Raw genomic sequence first — 17,522 nt, forward strand, 5'->3', positions numbered from 1 at the left:
ATTAACATGAACACAGTTATTTTGAGATACATTAATTATGATACTACGGGAAGAAAAAGAAAGCGAGGGAGAAAGTTTTAAGTATGTAAAAATTTTTTTCACAAATTTGAAAATGTAGGACAGCAACAGAAATATACTCATATGAATGGAAATATAACGACAAAAACTGTTTTTTTTATATTCTCAGAGAAATTAAAGGTTGCTAATACTGGCATTTTGTGGATTTTCTGGTCACGTAAGAGTTTGAACTGTTTTGCAACAAACAGTTTATTGTTTAAGAAGGAAAGGGATGCAAGATCTTAACTAGGCACTGCTCAAAATTATAGGTGTTACAGGATGTAAGGTAGGTCTTTATATATAAGACATTTACAAATGAGAAACTTGTATATTTTTTTTTTATTGCAGCAGTTGGATTACAAAAGAAAAACATAAGGTTATGTATCTTAGCACACAATGTTTGTAGCATACAGTTAAAAAAACTTTATGAGGAAGGATGACATATTCGAGGAAGGTAATAATGAGAAGCAATCATACAGCAAAAATTAATATTTATGTTAAATGAAACAAATACTAGGCAAAAATATGTTGTTAAAACTAGAAAGGCAGACATTACTCTTATTTCAAGTAAGCAAATAAAGTATAACAAAACTATGGTAAGTGAGGTACAGAATGAGAAAGATACAATAAGCAATATGCAAGTAGAAATAATCTAAGCTGTAGAATCTATATTTTGAAGCTAAGTGCACATAGAAACAGATTATACAGTAAGCAGAATGTGTTTTAAAGAAACAATGGACATAGTAAGTAGTGAAATTATTACTGAAAAAGTTCAAAAAAGCACAATGACAGGATTAATTTATTCTGTACCAGGAAAGATGGCATAGATAATACAATTTAGAGAAAAATGAGAAAGGAAGAATTGATTAATTATTATTAATGTTATTATTATTATTATTATTATTATTACGTAAAATATGAGTGGGTGAATCAAGGCACAAAATCAAAAGAATAATGTAGAGGTATTCTTAAAGCTGATAGTAGGGTGATAAGACTATTAAGTAACTGGAGACCTATATTAATATGTAATGTGGATTACCAAGTATCCATGATGAGTTTTCAAATAAGGCTTAATAATGTCATACAAAAAGGAATTAGTGATGGAATACATGGGATAATAGGCAAAACTGAATGAAACCTAGGCAAAAGATAAACTGGTTGCATGTGACATTGAAAAGGCATATGATAATACACGTTATATTCAATTAAGGAACAGTTGACAACAGTATAATATTCAAGATATAACATTTTTATTATTTTTATATTTATGAAAATGCAGCAACAAATATGTCAGTAAATGGTTGGTTAAGCAGACAGACTAAATTTAATGTGTGTTGTGTTATATACACCAAATGCATAGTTTACCTTTTAGTTTGGCAACAAATCTTGTTAATGAAAAAACTACAAATTCATAATTGTGAGGCAGGTTTGATTTATAGGCACTTAGTGAATTGTTTTATAATGATATGTTATACAGATGATGTTGTTATAATGGTTAGAAACAAGGTTTTGTTAGGTGTTGTCTTCAAGAATGTGAGTTTTCTTCTGAATATGATTGGATTAGATTTATAAGGGAAGAAAAATTAAAGAATTTAGATAAATAATGAAAACATGTAGTGTATATTTTACTAGGCAGGGCAATGGGGTGTTATGCATTAACTAGTGAGACAGGCAGTTTATACCAGGAAAACAGAATGGTTTAATAGAATATATAAATTATTTAATTTTTGCATGGAAATCATATGACTTATCTTGTCAGGAAAAGGTTAACTTAACACATTTTGCAATATTAGAAAAGTTAAACTATTTCAGTAGAATATGCAAGTTTCCTGGAAGGACTGAACATGATTTTTTATGCGCTGTTTTTCATGCAATTTGGTGTTCTAGATTAAATCCTGTAAAAAGAAGTACAGTGTGAAATGCAAAAGACAGAGGGGATTGAATTTAACACATATAGTAATTTTTTGATCTCACTGAATTTATTTTGGGTATTGAAAGTTATGCAAAGTTAAAAAATGTTGTGAATAAAGTATTTAGTACAAAATATGGACAGGAAATCAATACAGTTCAGGAGTGAAGAGAGATGAAAACATTGATAGAAGTGCTACTAAATAAATGAATAAAATAAAAGCATGTAAAAATGTCACATAATGGAAGTTATAAAAATAGGAAAATATGACATTAAAACATTATGGATAAATGTTAAAAGGTATGGGATAGAAAGTGAAATTAAAGAAGCTATAATTAGTAAGAAAAAGACTATTAACAATTATTAAGGAATCTGAATATTTTTTTGTGGAAACTGATAATTAATTATCATCCAGTAAAGTCAAACATAAAGTAGAAGCAGTTGTCGGAAAGGTTATGTTATGTGTGTGACAAGGGAGCATTATTGGGGGTGGACAAAGCCTTAGCCAGTATTCAAGAACCTAGAGGGGAAAGGTGCAGTCCATCCTTCGTAAAGCAATGTGGTCTGTTGACTATGTCCTCCCAAGCTGACAAACATTGGATCCCCTTAAAATGACAGCAGAAAGATAGCCAGTTGATGAAATCAATTATTTTTTGCTCATACTGTGGCATCACCCTCAGCGATGGTAATAGGCGGCTCAATGCCAGGCTCAAACCAGCCTGAGCCTCATAGTCTAAAAGCTGCATAAAGTCTCTCTTCATATAGTCTAGGGAGTTACTTATCAGACCATTTATACCTACATGGACTAAGATGGAATCCTAATGGTAGCTGTGGCATAATGACTTGAGTACATGGGTGATTTGGCAGATCCTGGCTACAGATAAGCAACTAACAGTTCTCTTCTTCTTGTTCAGCCTGGTTAGAGAGGCATCAATATAGCTTACAATGGAGTTCCCAATGATGAGAGACTTAGGAAGTGGATTTGCTTGTCCTAGAGGCTTAGAGTCAGGGGCTCCACTAACAGTGGTGTTGCTTTTTCTAAGTGCCTTTGAACCTGCGCTATCACAGTGGGCAATATAGGTGAACTTTGTTGTTTAGGAAAATTGCTTTTAAGTGCCTCAGCGTGTGTGTGTGTGTGTGCGTGTGTGTGTGTGTGTGTGTGTGTGTGTGTGTGTGTGTGTGTGTGTGTGTGTGTGTGTGTGTGTGTGTGTGTGTGTGTGTGTGTGTGTGTGTGCGTGTGTGTGTGTGTGTGTGTGTGTGTGTGTGTGTATATATCTGTGCGTTATGAGCTACCTAAACTAAAAAATATTTTGATAAAATGATAAATCAATCAGAAAATAAATCAGTACCTACAAATTTAATTTTAGAATGGATAATAATAGGGTAGAGACTACTAGATGATTTAGGGTATGGCATAAAATGAAATTAGATGAAGTTAATTGAAGAATGGGAAATAATTACACCACCAGCAAGTAATTTTGAAGCAAGTTGTGAACCTAAACATGAAAGGATTTAGGCAAATAAAGGGTAATAGAAGGAGAGGTAAGAAATGCGGGATTAATGGCAGAGTGGAAGAAAAACAGGAAAGGGAAAAATCATTTAGTGAAAAGTAATAATTTTAAGGAGCATGCTCCAATTAAAGTGAAGAGTAAGAGTATGGCTATGAAGAGCAATGTGAAACAAACAATGTAAAAACAAGGTGGTGATATGAGTGGGATAATATATAAGAAAACTTAAAGAAACTGGCTTGAGGGGACAATATAAGAAAGAAAGAACAGTGTAATAAAATGGTGGCACTTGTTTGATTTCAGAATGAGCTCCTCCTTCTTATGGCAGAGCCAAAACTGCAAAGACAGAATGAGGTAACAAATGCAGGAAAAGAGAGATAGGACTAAAATCAAAATAAATAAACAATCACATTAAGATATCACTGCACTACACAATGAGGAATGACTGTTATGAAACAACTATGCAAGAGAAAGTAATTTATTTATTGTTATTTATTTATTGACATTTGTTGACCAGGAAAGTCCATTGGATCAAAAAATCCATTTTCAGTGGAGGCCTGGGGAGATAAGCTCCAAAAATACAGTAAACAGTAAATAAAGTTAATAGAACTTAAACAATTAACAAAGATTGATACATAGTAGCAAATTTTGGCAGTTTAGACAAACAGTATATAACAGGAGGCAAAAAGAAGGTCATAATGATGCAACATATGGTATATCTTGAGGTCTGTCATAAAGAAATGAAGTAGAACATTGTCAGAGAAGTAGACATAGGTCACGAAATTAGCAAGGATAGATGTTCAAAAGAGCCTACAGTGCTCAGGATGAGAAGTAACTCATGGTGCTCGGGATGACCAGTAGTCCATGGTGCTTGAGATGAGCAGTAGTTAATGGTGCTCGGTATGAGCAGTAGCCCATGGTGCTCAGGATGAGAAGTAGTCTATGGTGCTCAGGATGAGCAGTAGCCCATGGTGCTTTGGATGAGAAGTAGCCCATGGTGCTTGGGATAAGCAGTAGCCCATTATGGTTGGGATAGGGAGCAGCCCATGGTGCTTGGGATGAGAAGTAGCCCATGGTGCTCAGGATGAGAAGTAGCCTGTGGTGCTCAGAATGAGAAGTATCCCCATGCTACCTGACAATACTTTTCAGTGCAGCAGCTAACTTCATAGCATTCCCTACCAAGTAGCTACAGTAGATGCACCATAAGAAATGCGGTATAATAGTAAGCTATGTTAAACAATAACAGTAAATGCAGCAGGAATGACAACTGTAGTTCATGAATACTAAACAAGAGCTCTAAGAACCACGAATGGTACACAGAGGAAAAGACAGACAATAAAAAACAAGCTTAAGTGTACCTTCACAGCTGAGAAACCGTTAAAACCAAAATTGAATGAAAAATAAAAAAATGTATAGATAAAAACAAATAAATGGAGCGAGAGCTAACAAAACCTGCTAAGTGCTTTTGGCATATAGCCTTCTTCAGACCGTGACTTCCTGTAGCCTTCTCTTCTTATTTAAAAGAACATCAAAAATCAGATCATATAATTACAGGGCACACCTTCTGATTGACCCAATAGAACAAAATCATAAGTTATCCTATCAGGGCAACACTTTCTGAAGCTCAACCAATAGGCAGCAAGCCTTCAAAGATCCATTTACATATCTAAGCCAGACCTATATTGGCAAACCTTCTGATTGACCCAACGGGACAAAGTCAGTGTTTACCCTATTAGGGCAGCATTTTCTGAGGTACAACCAATAGTCAACTAGACATCTAAAAATCATTTACGTATCTAAGCCAGACCTATGCTGGCAACACCTTCTGATTGATCAAATGAAATAAAATCACTATTTGCCCTATAAGGGCAGCACTTTCTGGGACTCAACTAATGGGCAGCAAACCATCTGAGACTAATTTACATATCTAAGCCAGATCTATATTGACTTTTTTTTCACTTGTAGTATACTGTCCAGCTAAAATATGACATATGTCCTATATAAAAAAAATATATATATATATATATATATATATATATATATATATATATATATATAAAACATAAATAAAATTTATGCAAAAAGGCAACACTCTGTATGCGCAAGCAGATTGTGTTAACTGCATGCAATGACTTCATAGTAGGGAGTAAATACAATATCCTATACTGATCATTTCAAAGCCTTGTCTTTTTACTTGGTATTATATAGACGTTTGAGAGGTGATCTTTGCCTGGCATAAAAAACATCTCTGGACCCTGTTTTGATGAATCTTTTGCACATCTGCAAAACAAACAGCATCAGAACTACTGCACTAGCTAACATGAACCTAAATTTTGCTAGCAACATAAATAAGACATGTTAGAGAGACAGATATGTTTCTCTGAGAATCTTATTTTCTTGAACAGGCTCTACATCCGTGTGAAGCATCTTTCCTATAGTTTTGTAAGCACAACTTGGACCAATGGATAGGGACGTGGAAATCCATCCCTTTTCTGGCTCCTACATCTATGGTGGACAGAGATAGTCAGCAAATCATTACTGATAAATGAAACATAAATCAAATCTGCAGGTCACATTTGGGTTGCACAGCTAAGCATTTAATGACCCCAGTAGTCATTAGCCTAGTGTAGACCTATTTACCTATAAAGTTCACATAGCTGAACATATATAAGATTTTTGCTTACTCTTAGTTGCACTGAATGAGAAACTGAAATTCAAAGTAACAGAACTGTTATTTTTATTCTCCAGGAAATCCAGACTAATTTTTTTACATTGTTACTCATTCTTACTTTTTTCGCTGTATACCCAGACATTATGTTTATTTTTGTTTGTTACAATGCATCTTCTGTAGTTTTCCTGACATTCGGTACCTTTGCATCACAACATTTGCCTCGTCATCATTTAGCCGTTTATAGTCTCCAACTTGAATGTGATATTTGGTAAGCACATATTTCACTTTTATGATGTTACATTAGGAGGAGATTTAGATTTCAGTTTACTGTTGCTTCCTCCACAGATACCTCCTTTACTTTTGGTAATGTGGTCTTCACTATATGTTGGCCAAGTGCACTTGCTAACATGAACTCTTAGAAAGTAAAATGCAAGTTCCAAACTTCTGTGACTTATCTAAATAATTATTTGCAATGGAGTAGGAAACACACACGCACAGTTATTGCCTCACAGTCAAATAATACATACCATGAAGGACTATGAGTGTAGCTTTCTCGATCTCTTTAGTTTTGAAACTGCAGTCTTTACTACTTTATGACACAGCTTTTATATATAAAACTGCAGTCTGTGTCTTGTTTCATTCTTTCATACTTTTTTCACTAGAGGAAATTGACGATCTACCAATTTTTTCATGAGATGATATCAAACATTAATAAACTACACTTGATTAAATCCTTTTGCCCTTCAGAATCTATTGTAGTACCATGCCAATCATGTTCACAAAATACTGCCAATCTCTGTAAAACTTTTTATCATTTGAACACTTTTATGACATATTCATTGAGTTGTTATAATGCTGCACAAGTTATGTCTGACTCAGCTGTAGATGTGTAATAACGTTTATATCACATAAAACAAAAACATACACCATGAAAAAAATCAGCATCAGTAATGCTATGTGCATTTTCAAAACGGAACTTGTATTAATTCAACTTTTTCCCCCCAAACGTGATATATGTGCTTGTTTTATGGCTGCAAAAACTTAAAGAAAAGCAGAAATGTTAAAATGAAAATAACTTCCCTTTTCTCCAACTTATGTGACATCAGGGGCTGCACTACAAGACATGAAACAAAGCATCACCTGAAGTACTACAATATCAATAGCATCATCGTGAAGACAGCTGGGCCGTGGGGGGGGGGGGCACTCTATATTCATTTATGAACATGGCTTGGTTCTTTGTGGGGATGACCCGGTATGCTTATTATTTATAACTAAAGTATAATTTCATTTTTGCAGAGGATGTAATCAAGATCCCAGGTCAGATCTGACTTTAGCTGTGGCACATACCATAATAGTATATATCAAAATGTGGCATACCATTTAGACAGGTAGTGTCACTTGGTAGTGGGCTAGCATATATTGCAGCAGGAAATATGACTTGTTTGTTAGTGATACTAAAAGTCACTAGAGATATCCTGAAAAAATGTATTACTCAAAAGAATATCAGTCCCAAAATGTGCAATGGGTCCAACAAGAAATACTACTAAATATGTAGAGAAACAATGGAGAAAAGCCAAGCTACTAGCAGGCTTCTGGGATTCACCATAATGGATAACATTAACCAGTTTAGCCTTGAATCTGATGCAAAGATTAGAAATCACTGCACAGCAGGTGAATACAGACTGAAGCCTGTCTTAAAAGCAGTCTTACCTGTAATACCATTTCAGCATAGCATCCTTTGTCACACTGAGCAATGTAAGATTATGCTATAGAGTAAAATGCTTCTCTAGATATATGGAATAGCAAATATATTATAAGTTTATTAAAGACCTCTACAGTAAAAGTCATTAGCAATATTAATAAACATGCATTGGAAAAACATCTGTCACAGAATTTGAAGACAACTTTGATGTTTAACTGAATGTATAAAGAGTTATGCTTTTTAAGAAAGCACTTTGCCTAAAGAAAATAGACCCAGTAATCTGTAATTGTTATGTTCATATGGATGCTTCGAATTCATAGCCGTATGACATGCTCTACTGTTCTTTGTTATATTAAACTGAGCTGGTGCCATGTCATAAAGACATCTTTTGCACCCACCAGTCATTTGTTTAAATACTTTTTGTTAAAATTTTAAAGCAATAATTACATGCAAAGAGAAAATAACAATATATATTTATTCCCATTTAACTACTACAGTAGAAACAAGTCCATTGAGAATAAACAGGGAGAAAAATGCCATGTGAAAACCTATGAAAAATGATAAGGTGTAGTACCTCTTAAACCTGCCCTTGTGTTACCTTCCCAGTGCAGCCAGGGCAATATGTCTTATAGCTCTGGGGTTAGGAATGCGGCATCTGGCTGAGTGGCAGGGGTTCTTTTAAACAAGTGCAGCCCTGGTGATGTAGGATTTTAAGTATCATTCCAGTTTGGAGAATACAGAATAGTACAAGGTGAATATACAGCAATATTGCATTAAGGAGTCTAGCTGCAGAGTTGTGCACCCAGAACAAATGTACAAATAGCTCATAACCTTACAATGCTAGGCATAATGTAGAAAATACAAAACTAAGAATAAATCCAAAGCTCATCTAATTAACAAATAAATAGAAATACAATAAAAAGTGTTAAGCCTTTCTGGTTGGACTTCATTAGAACATTACAGCAAGAGGACCACACATTACTTCTACTTACATGCACTTAGACATAGGATGGGATGTCTTTAACTCAACAAGATAGCGTGCTAGTTGCCTTAGCTATAACTGAGTTTTTATGAATGCAAATTCAATTCCTTAAGTCCTTCTATGAGATTTCAACATAATATTAGAAAAACAAATAATAATGTAGATAAACAAAGGCAAATTCCACTCTAGAAAATGTCCACAAGGGAAAATACAGTGTTAATAAGTGCTTGTGTCAGTGGCTTAGATGGCTAAAACCCTGACACAGCCCAGGTGACCTGAGTTTGGATAGCAGCTGATATACTTGATGTCATACACAGAAACAGTGAGTGTGCTTCATAAAACAAGCTTGCCCACCAGTCATTTGTTCAAAAGATGTTAAAAATTCAGAGCAATAATTAATTGCAAGCAGAAAATAACAATATTTATTTATTTATTCAGATTTGGCTGCTAGAAATATTCTAATTAAAAAATAATTTAAAAATAATGAAATGCATTAATTAAAATGCATTACTTTATCCTTTGGGAATCATCTACCTCAGGGAACCACAACATTGACAAAATGCCCCTAAGAGTTAAGCCAGCTGTTTGGTATTTGAAACTTATGTTCATAGGTAGGTACTAGGCCTGCCCAAGGGCATTTATAAGCCTAGCCAGAGTGTGCAGCTTTCGCTGCCCCATTGATTAATTAACTGAGCCTCTATCAAGAAGAGCCAATGAAGTGATCCCAGGGGTGTATTTCTGTTACCCACCCACGCATCAAGGTTTCTCTTGAAGAGTGTTAGTGAGAGACTCTGCCTAATGTAGTTAGGACTTTTGTTCCAAAGCATGGGGAGTCTCTGTGACAGGAATCTATCCCTCTGGCATGTTCTATTTATTGTTGTGGTGAGGTTTAGCTCACTAGACCGCGTGGCTCGCAGTGACTTGGATTTCTTTAGGTGGAGCATGTCCATCAATTCTGAGTTAGACATGGCTTTGTAAGTCAGGCAGAGATCACCACTGAGTAAGTGATATGCCACTGAGTACAGCCGGAGTTTTTCCAGTTGGGCTGCATAGGACATATGTTTGAGGCCAGTAATCCTCTTGTTGAGGTACTTTTGTGGTATTTCCAGCTGTTGGAAGTGTCTTGTGAGGTACATCCCAAATGGGGCATTGTACTCTATGATGGATCTGATGAGTGACGAGTAGAGGGGCACTATAATCTCTTTATTTCCAGATGCGAACCCTTTAGTAATTAGATGGGCTACATAGAAGGATTTCCTAACTACTTTGGCAATATGATTGTCAAAGGAGAGATTACTATCTACCTGGGTCCCCAGATCTCTTATTACCTCTTCTGTATTAAGGGGGCTGCCACCTATATGATAATTCATGGGTGTTTTGTTTTTCCCAAACGGGATAACTATGCATTTTTTTGGCATTTAGCTTGAGACCATGACTTTGACACCAGGTGTCCGTCTCAGTAAGACCCTTTTGGAGAATGTCCATGTCAGCCGGAGAGTAAATTATGGCTCCCAGTTTGCAGTCATCAGTGAACTTGGTTAACCATAGTCCTCATGTGTTTTCCTGTACTTCTGAGAAGTATATGCTGAACAGTAGGGGTCCCAGGACCGAGCCTTGTGGGACACCACTTGTGACTGGTTTAGAGTTGGACCTGGAGCCCACTATTCTTACCAAATGAGTTCTGTCTATAAGCCAGTTGGCAGCCCATCACGTGATGTAGGGGTTTATGTTTAGGCTGGTGAGTTTTTCTATAATTCCCGAGTGGAGAATAGTGTCAAAAGCCTTGGCGAGGTCAAGGTAAGCTGTGTGAACCACCTTACTCTCATCTATGGCCTTGGTGACTGTCTCGAAGAAGTCAACCAGGTTTAGTAGGCATGATGTGCCCTTAACAAAGCTGAACTGGGTTGGGTCAAGTGTTTGGAGATTCCCAATGTCTTTGTTAATGAGTTCCATGATGATGCGTTCCATAGCCTTGCAGACCAGGCTAGTCAGGCTTATGGGGCGATAGTTACCAGGGTCAGCTGTGGTCCCTCCTTTGTGGAGAGGAATAAGCACTGTTGTGCACCATTCTATGGGCACGTAGCCTGTGGAGAGGCTGAGGCTGAACAGTGTGTTTAGGTGTGGGGGGGTTAGTTCATTCTATATTCCATGCAAGACGCAGCCTGGGACACCATCTGGCCTCATTGACGCTGTGCTTTTAGCTTTGAAAGGGCTGTTTTCACCTGTGCATCTGTGATTTCTGGGACACTACACTTTTCCGGTATTGTTGTGTACCCTTTTGGGGGTGAGAGGGTGGTGACGTTTGCACTGAATCTATCTGCCAGGATGTTGGCAATATCAGTAGGTTCAGTATATTTTGTGATATTTTGCACAAGCTCAGAGCATATCTGCGAGTTGCCACTTAGATTCTTGACATAGCTAAAGAAGTCTTTGTGGTTATCTTTTGAATCCTTGGCTATTTTTCTTTCAAAGCTAGCCTTGTATTATTTTATGAGGGACCTTAGTTTCTTACTGATACTGATCAGGGATGTCTTTCCTTTTGGGATTTGCTTTTTTTCTGAACTAGTTTCCTCCTTCTATTGTATAGCCTGTTTATGGCAGGCATTCACTAGACTAGTTTCCTTCTCTTAGGGGAGTGAGTCTTGGATTTGCTAGGGATGGCACAATCCATGCATCCTTGTAGGTGCTCATAGAGTGCATTTGCAAAGGTTCCTGCATCTTGGACACTGTTATCCTTTAGGGTGGGGGTTGTGAAACTTACCACCTCTGTCTTAAGTAAGGTGAAGTTTGCTATAGAAAAGTTTTTCATTGTGGATTCCCTGGTTGGGGGTGGTGGTGTGGTGTGGACATCCAGAGTGATTAGTTTATGGTCTGATCTAATCAGTGACTGGTTGACCTCCAGTGCGGAACACCTGTTGCCCATGTTGATGATGACCAGATCCAATATGTTTTTACCTCTGGTAGGGGAGTTAACCATCTGATCCAGGGCATTTGATTTGATAAATTCCAAGAAGCGCTGGACCTGGGAGTTTGTACTTGAGTAGTTTTCCCAGTTAATGGTAGGGTAATTGAAATCACCCAATATCAGGATGTTCGTTAGGACCTTCATCTTTTCCAGTGTCTCCAGGAAGATGGAGTGGTGGTCCTGGGTCATGGAGGGTGATCTGTAGCAGGCCAAAATTTGCATTGCAGATTTGCCCAATGTTAGTTGCACATGGATGATCTCAGAGGTATCATGCTGCACCACTAACCTGGAGGTGTAGGTATGCTTGATGAATATGGATACCTACACCTCCTTTTGTGTTTTGGTCCATGTTCTGCGGCCGAATTGTCTGGTATGACTTTTAGCCCAGTAGTTTTGGGGTGCTCTGTGGAGCCTTGAACCAGGTTTCCATTACTGCACAGATATTGACATTCTCCATACTGAGGAGTGCTTCAAGTGTGTGCATTTTGAGATTTAAACAACTGGCGTTGAGTAGCATAACCCTCATTTTTTTATTTGTGCTGTTTACGGAGGTGGGTTTGACTTTTCAGCCTTGCCTAAAAAAGGCAATATGGGGGCAGCAAGAGCCTTGGCCAGTATTCAAAAGCCTAGGGGTGACAGGTGCAAGCCATCTCTTGTGAAGCAACGAGGCTTGTCGAGTATGTCATCCCAGGCTGACAAATACTGGATCCCCTTTGAATGACACCAGAAGCTTAGCCAATTGTTGAAATTGATCATTTTTTCTTTATACTGCGGTATCATTCTTGGTGAGGGCAGGATGCTACTCAGGTTCAGGGTCATACCCACCTGGGCTACATGATCAGAGAGCTCTTCCATGTCTCTTTTCATGTAGTCCAGGGAGGTATGTCTTAGGTCATTCACTCCAACATGAACAATGACAGAGTCATATTTGTACTTGTTCTGGAGTAACCTGAGTGTTTGTGTTATGTGCCGGATTCTGGCTCCCAAAAGGCAGCTAACAGTAACCTTCTCCTTGTCCAGCATAGTGAGTGGGATGTCAGTGTACCTGACTATAGAGACGCCTATTACTAGTGTGTTAGGTATGTTATTTCACCTTAAGGGCTGTGATTGTGTGGCACACTGATTTTGTGTTTTATGTGTTGTCTGGTTTGTAACGGGAGGTGCATGTTTTTTGGGTGTCTGCTTTGGAGGTCTCTGATGCTTTTGCAGGTTTTTATTTAGAGCCTCTGAGTATGATTTTGTGTATTTATGTGTATGTTTTTGCCAGTGCTGGTTTAGTATGCCTATGTGAGAATGGAGGTGTGGTGCAAGTGTTAACCTTCTCCTCATGACTGCCTGTTCCAGTCTTGGGTGGAGAGAGCTTAGCCTCCAGTTTAGCTATATAATTGCATCTCTCACACATGTTAATGTTTTGTGGTAGGAGGAGAGGGTTGTCTATGTACATGAGACATTTGTAATATTGCCTCAGGATACCCAGGTTCACCAGCTGGACTGGGGAGTATACCTGAAATTGTCCTTTGGTCATGCCTGAATAGTAGGGTGAGCTGCTTAATCACTTGGTTGGTGAGGGGTGAATAAAGAGCCTTGCCCTGCTGGGCAATCAAGTGTTGGGGTATATTAGTGCTAGCTATTAGGTCTGAGCAAGTGCTGGACTGTAGGATGTTTTTAAGTGCTTAGGTTGAGAGTTAGACTACTTTCAAGGGAAAAAGTGAAGATGAGACTTGGTGGAGCCGGGAATAATTTAGTCCTAGCTAACCAGCGCTGCCTGGACGTGCAGAAACGTGCAAACACTGTTTTTACAGCAGGGGAATGAAAGAGATAGAAATTAGCCCAACGTGGCCTATAAACTACTAACTTCTGGGCTGGAACCACTCCTCCAGGGACAGATGGCTGCTCAAAGCTCCCTCTCTCACAGGTGAACAGATAAACTTCCTTCTATCCAAGTAAGGTATGGGCAAGTCAGTAACTTGTAACACAGCCCAGAATTCAGCACTAGCCTAAAAACTGGACTATACTAGCTTAGAAAGGTGGGAAACAAGGAAACATTTTTTTTGAAAAGATAAGGCAAAAACAGTAAAAAAATACACTAAAAACAGCTTTAAATGACTACAAACAGTAAAAAATACACTTAAAAAAGCTTTAGATGACTACAAGCAATCAGAAATGGCTTTTAAACAAATTGCCCAATTAACCATTTAAAAACTCTTAAAACTGAACCCTGTTCCTGTAGTCTTCAATCAGACAAGTTCTAACTGTACACTCCTGCCACTGGGGTGGACAGTGACCTAACTTTTAACCAACATGTGTCCAATGCTATAAGGAAGTCCTTCTATATTGCAAATCTTATAAACAAAGGGATTGTTATTAGATCTAGGGATGTCTTTGCTCCCCTTTTCTTAGCCATCATTAGGTCAATCATTGAATATAAAGTTCCCATGGGATGTATCTGTCCAGATACATGCAACAACTGGAACACCTACAAAGATACCTTACTAAAAGGATAAAAAGCCAAACAACATGTCTTTAATGGAATGACTCACAGACCTGTCACTATCCTTTGTATCCTATAGAATGCTAAGAGGTGACTTCTGTCTGGTATGCAAGGCGTCCTCAGACCCATTACTGACAGATTTTCTGCACATCAGCAAGTGAAATGGCATCAGAAATAATCCGTCTAGGGATCTAAACCTCTTTTGCAACATCCACAGAAAGGTTTGGAGGGACAGGTGTATCTCACCGAGGATACTGCTGCTATGGAGTAGACTCCCCATCCACATAAAACAAAGTTCATCACTGTCCATGTTCAAGCACAACTTGGACCTATGGATGGAAAGTAGAAGATGTACCCAAGAACTACCCTCTGTACTACAAATAGATACAGGCAGTTCCTAAATGCTTTGTCCCATGCATGGGTCCCCTCAAATTATCTATGGTATGATGCCTGTTATTCTCATTAGGAGTAATATATAATTATCGACCATGGACTGGGTAAGGCTAGTCTATAACCAAATGGGATAGGTTATTTCAAGCACAAAAAGGGAAACTGGCTAGGCTTAAAATGGCCACAAAGGGCAGCTAGACTAGTACTTACCTATGACCCTATGAACATATGGGTCTAGATATCCTGATAGCATGGGTGTATGCACTCAAATACACCTTTGAGAATGATCCTTAATGAAGGTCATGGATACACAAGGGGTGTTGCCCTTAGTGGGTTGCTCTGGCTAAATTGAATACAGAGGCATACACTATGCATCAGCCTAGCCCATCACTTCTCTTTAGCTGATTAGAAAATACCCCTTGGAAGCAATATGGGGCCACCAAAGAAAGTCCTAATCTCATCAATGGCCCTGAACATGGGTCAGAGTTGAACTGAGTTGATTATATGAGTTGTGCTAGGTACAGTGGAAGACGAAAGTCTTTGTAAGCAGAAGATGTTCAACTCTAGAGAGCCATAAGTCCCAAAAAATGTCATTAATAAATAACTGAAGGTAAGTACTCTCATTCCAACATAGAGAACTTCACATTGACTGAATACAGTCTTTCCAAGATGTGAAAGTCAGTTCTATTGTAGACAAGATGGGAGAGCATCATGGCCTGTAATTAGAAAAGTACAAGAGCATACAGCAGCTCCGAGTCAATGCCGTTATATACTTAGACTCAAACGATTCTATACATTTTAAATAGTCATTAAAATCTCATCCGTTACTTTATTACAGACTGCCTTTTTTGTATGAAAGATACTATCAATGCCGTTATATACTTAGACTCAAACGATTCTATACATTTTAAATAGTCATTAAAATCTCATCCATTACTTTATTACAGACTGCTTTTTTTGTGTGAAAGATACTATCAATGCTGTTATATACTTAGACTCGAACGATTCTATACATTTTAAATAGTCATTAAAATCTCATCCATTACTTTATTACCGACTGCTTTTTTTGTATGAAAGATACTATCAATGCTGTTATATACTTAGACTCGAACAATTCTATACATTTTAAATAGTTATTAAAATCTCATCCATTACTTTACTATAGACTGCTTTTTTTTGTATGAAAGATACTATCATGACATTTTATTTTTGAGTGATGCACAAAACCAAGAGGCAAAAGATGAAATAGTCTAGGTAAATGACAGATTATTTCAGGCCATAATACATCTTTATGAATTCTTATGTGATCCAGCCATTAAATGTGTATGTACATCTGCTGAATATTTTGAAAAGATGATCATTGGCATAGGTCAGTATAACTAATGATTTGTAGGACTCTGATTAGGGAGTTCACATGAAACAATCTTTTTCGAAAAGATATGTGTATAAATATCAACTGTGTATGTATGAGTTATGCTTAATATTTGCTTAAACAAGAGGATGCAGCTTTTGGTAACCGGTATTCTTCATTTTCTCCCATTTCACTTCATGCAGATGGGAGGAAAAGAGCCTTGCAGCAATTTGATCCACACCCTAAGACTGATATTTGAAATATTTCCACAGTGCAGGATTGAAAAATATTAATTCCAAGGTATGTAACTATTAAAGTAATGATCACTCTATACAAGATGTTTTTTTTGTGGTTGTTTTGTTACTTGAAAATAAGGATTGCTAATGCTTATATCATATAAAGTAAATAATAGCCTAAATAGAAAGTATAACTCTACAGCATAGTTAGACTACTAATAGAATGTGAATGGTATCCTTTTTAGCACATTATATATACAGGGGTACTTGCAGAGACCTATAGAATGATTACTATTTTCAATCTTTTTAACATTTAAGCATGATATACTAGACATATTGTTACACATAAATGCCCTCTGTCTTTTTGAACCACAAAGTAATAGACATTTGACAGTTCTTAATACCTACAACTATTAGAGTCACAATGAACCATGGAACACTACGTCTTTCAGAAGAATGATTGGGTCCCTAGATCCTGGTTAATTTCTTTGCATTTAGAGACCGTACATTAGATAATCGTTTTGCTGCTGTGGGTGCGTCTGTTACGGCTTCCATTTCTGCTGAATTGCAGGAACTAAATGGTAAATTAGGGAATACGCTATTTAAAGAGACAAATGTTAATTTTAATATTTTAAGCCTGAAAAGATATTTAGTACTGAATATTGCACCGAGGGGCTAAAGAGCTTTTAAGAGATCCACCACTACATTTGATCCTAATAGTAAGGAAGATAAACTATTTAAATTTGTTGGGTTGCTGTGGCACACCCGTGTTCAGTGGAGTAGATTCAAATTTTGATAGAAAGTGACTTGCTCAAACAAAGGAAAATTAAGGAGGAAGTCATGTCATTGTGCTCAGAATTAAATAAACAAATTAATGCAATGCAGATGGACAGTTTGTTGACAGAAATTAATGTAAAGTTAAACAGTTACGAAATAAATCTTATAGAACATAAGAAGATTTTTTTTTTTTTTTTTTGCCATTTGTTAAATGGGTTGGTCTGGCTGGGCAGATGCCCTTTTTCAGCAGAGACCCAAGGAGAAAAGCTCCATTACAGCAGTGAAATATTTTGCAAACAATTAAGTAATTAAGCATACACTCATGAGGAGCTACATATAGCAAAAATAGATTAATTTTATACAATGTTTGAAGAGAAAGAAACATTGAACATAGATATAAACTGTTATGTGCCATACATTCACAGATTCATCATAATCATTATTTATATGGGAAATTGCTAACCTAAGTATAAGAGTAGTGAG

The sequence above is a fragment of the Protopterus annectens genome, chromosome 1.part1, assembly GCF_019279795.1.
Source record: "Protopterus annectens isolate FY-2018-M chromosome 1.part1, PAN1.0, whole genome shotgun sequence".
In the NCBI taxonomy this organism is placed as follows: domain Eukaryota; kingdom Metazoa; phylum Chordata; order Ceratodontiformes; family Protopteridae; genus Protopterus; species Protopterus annectens.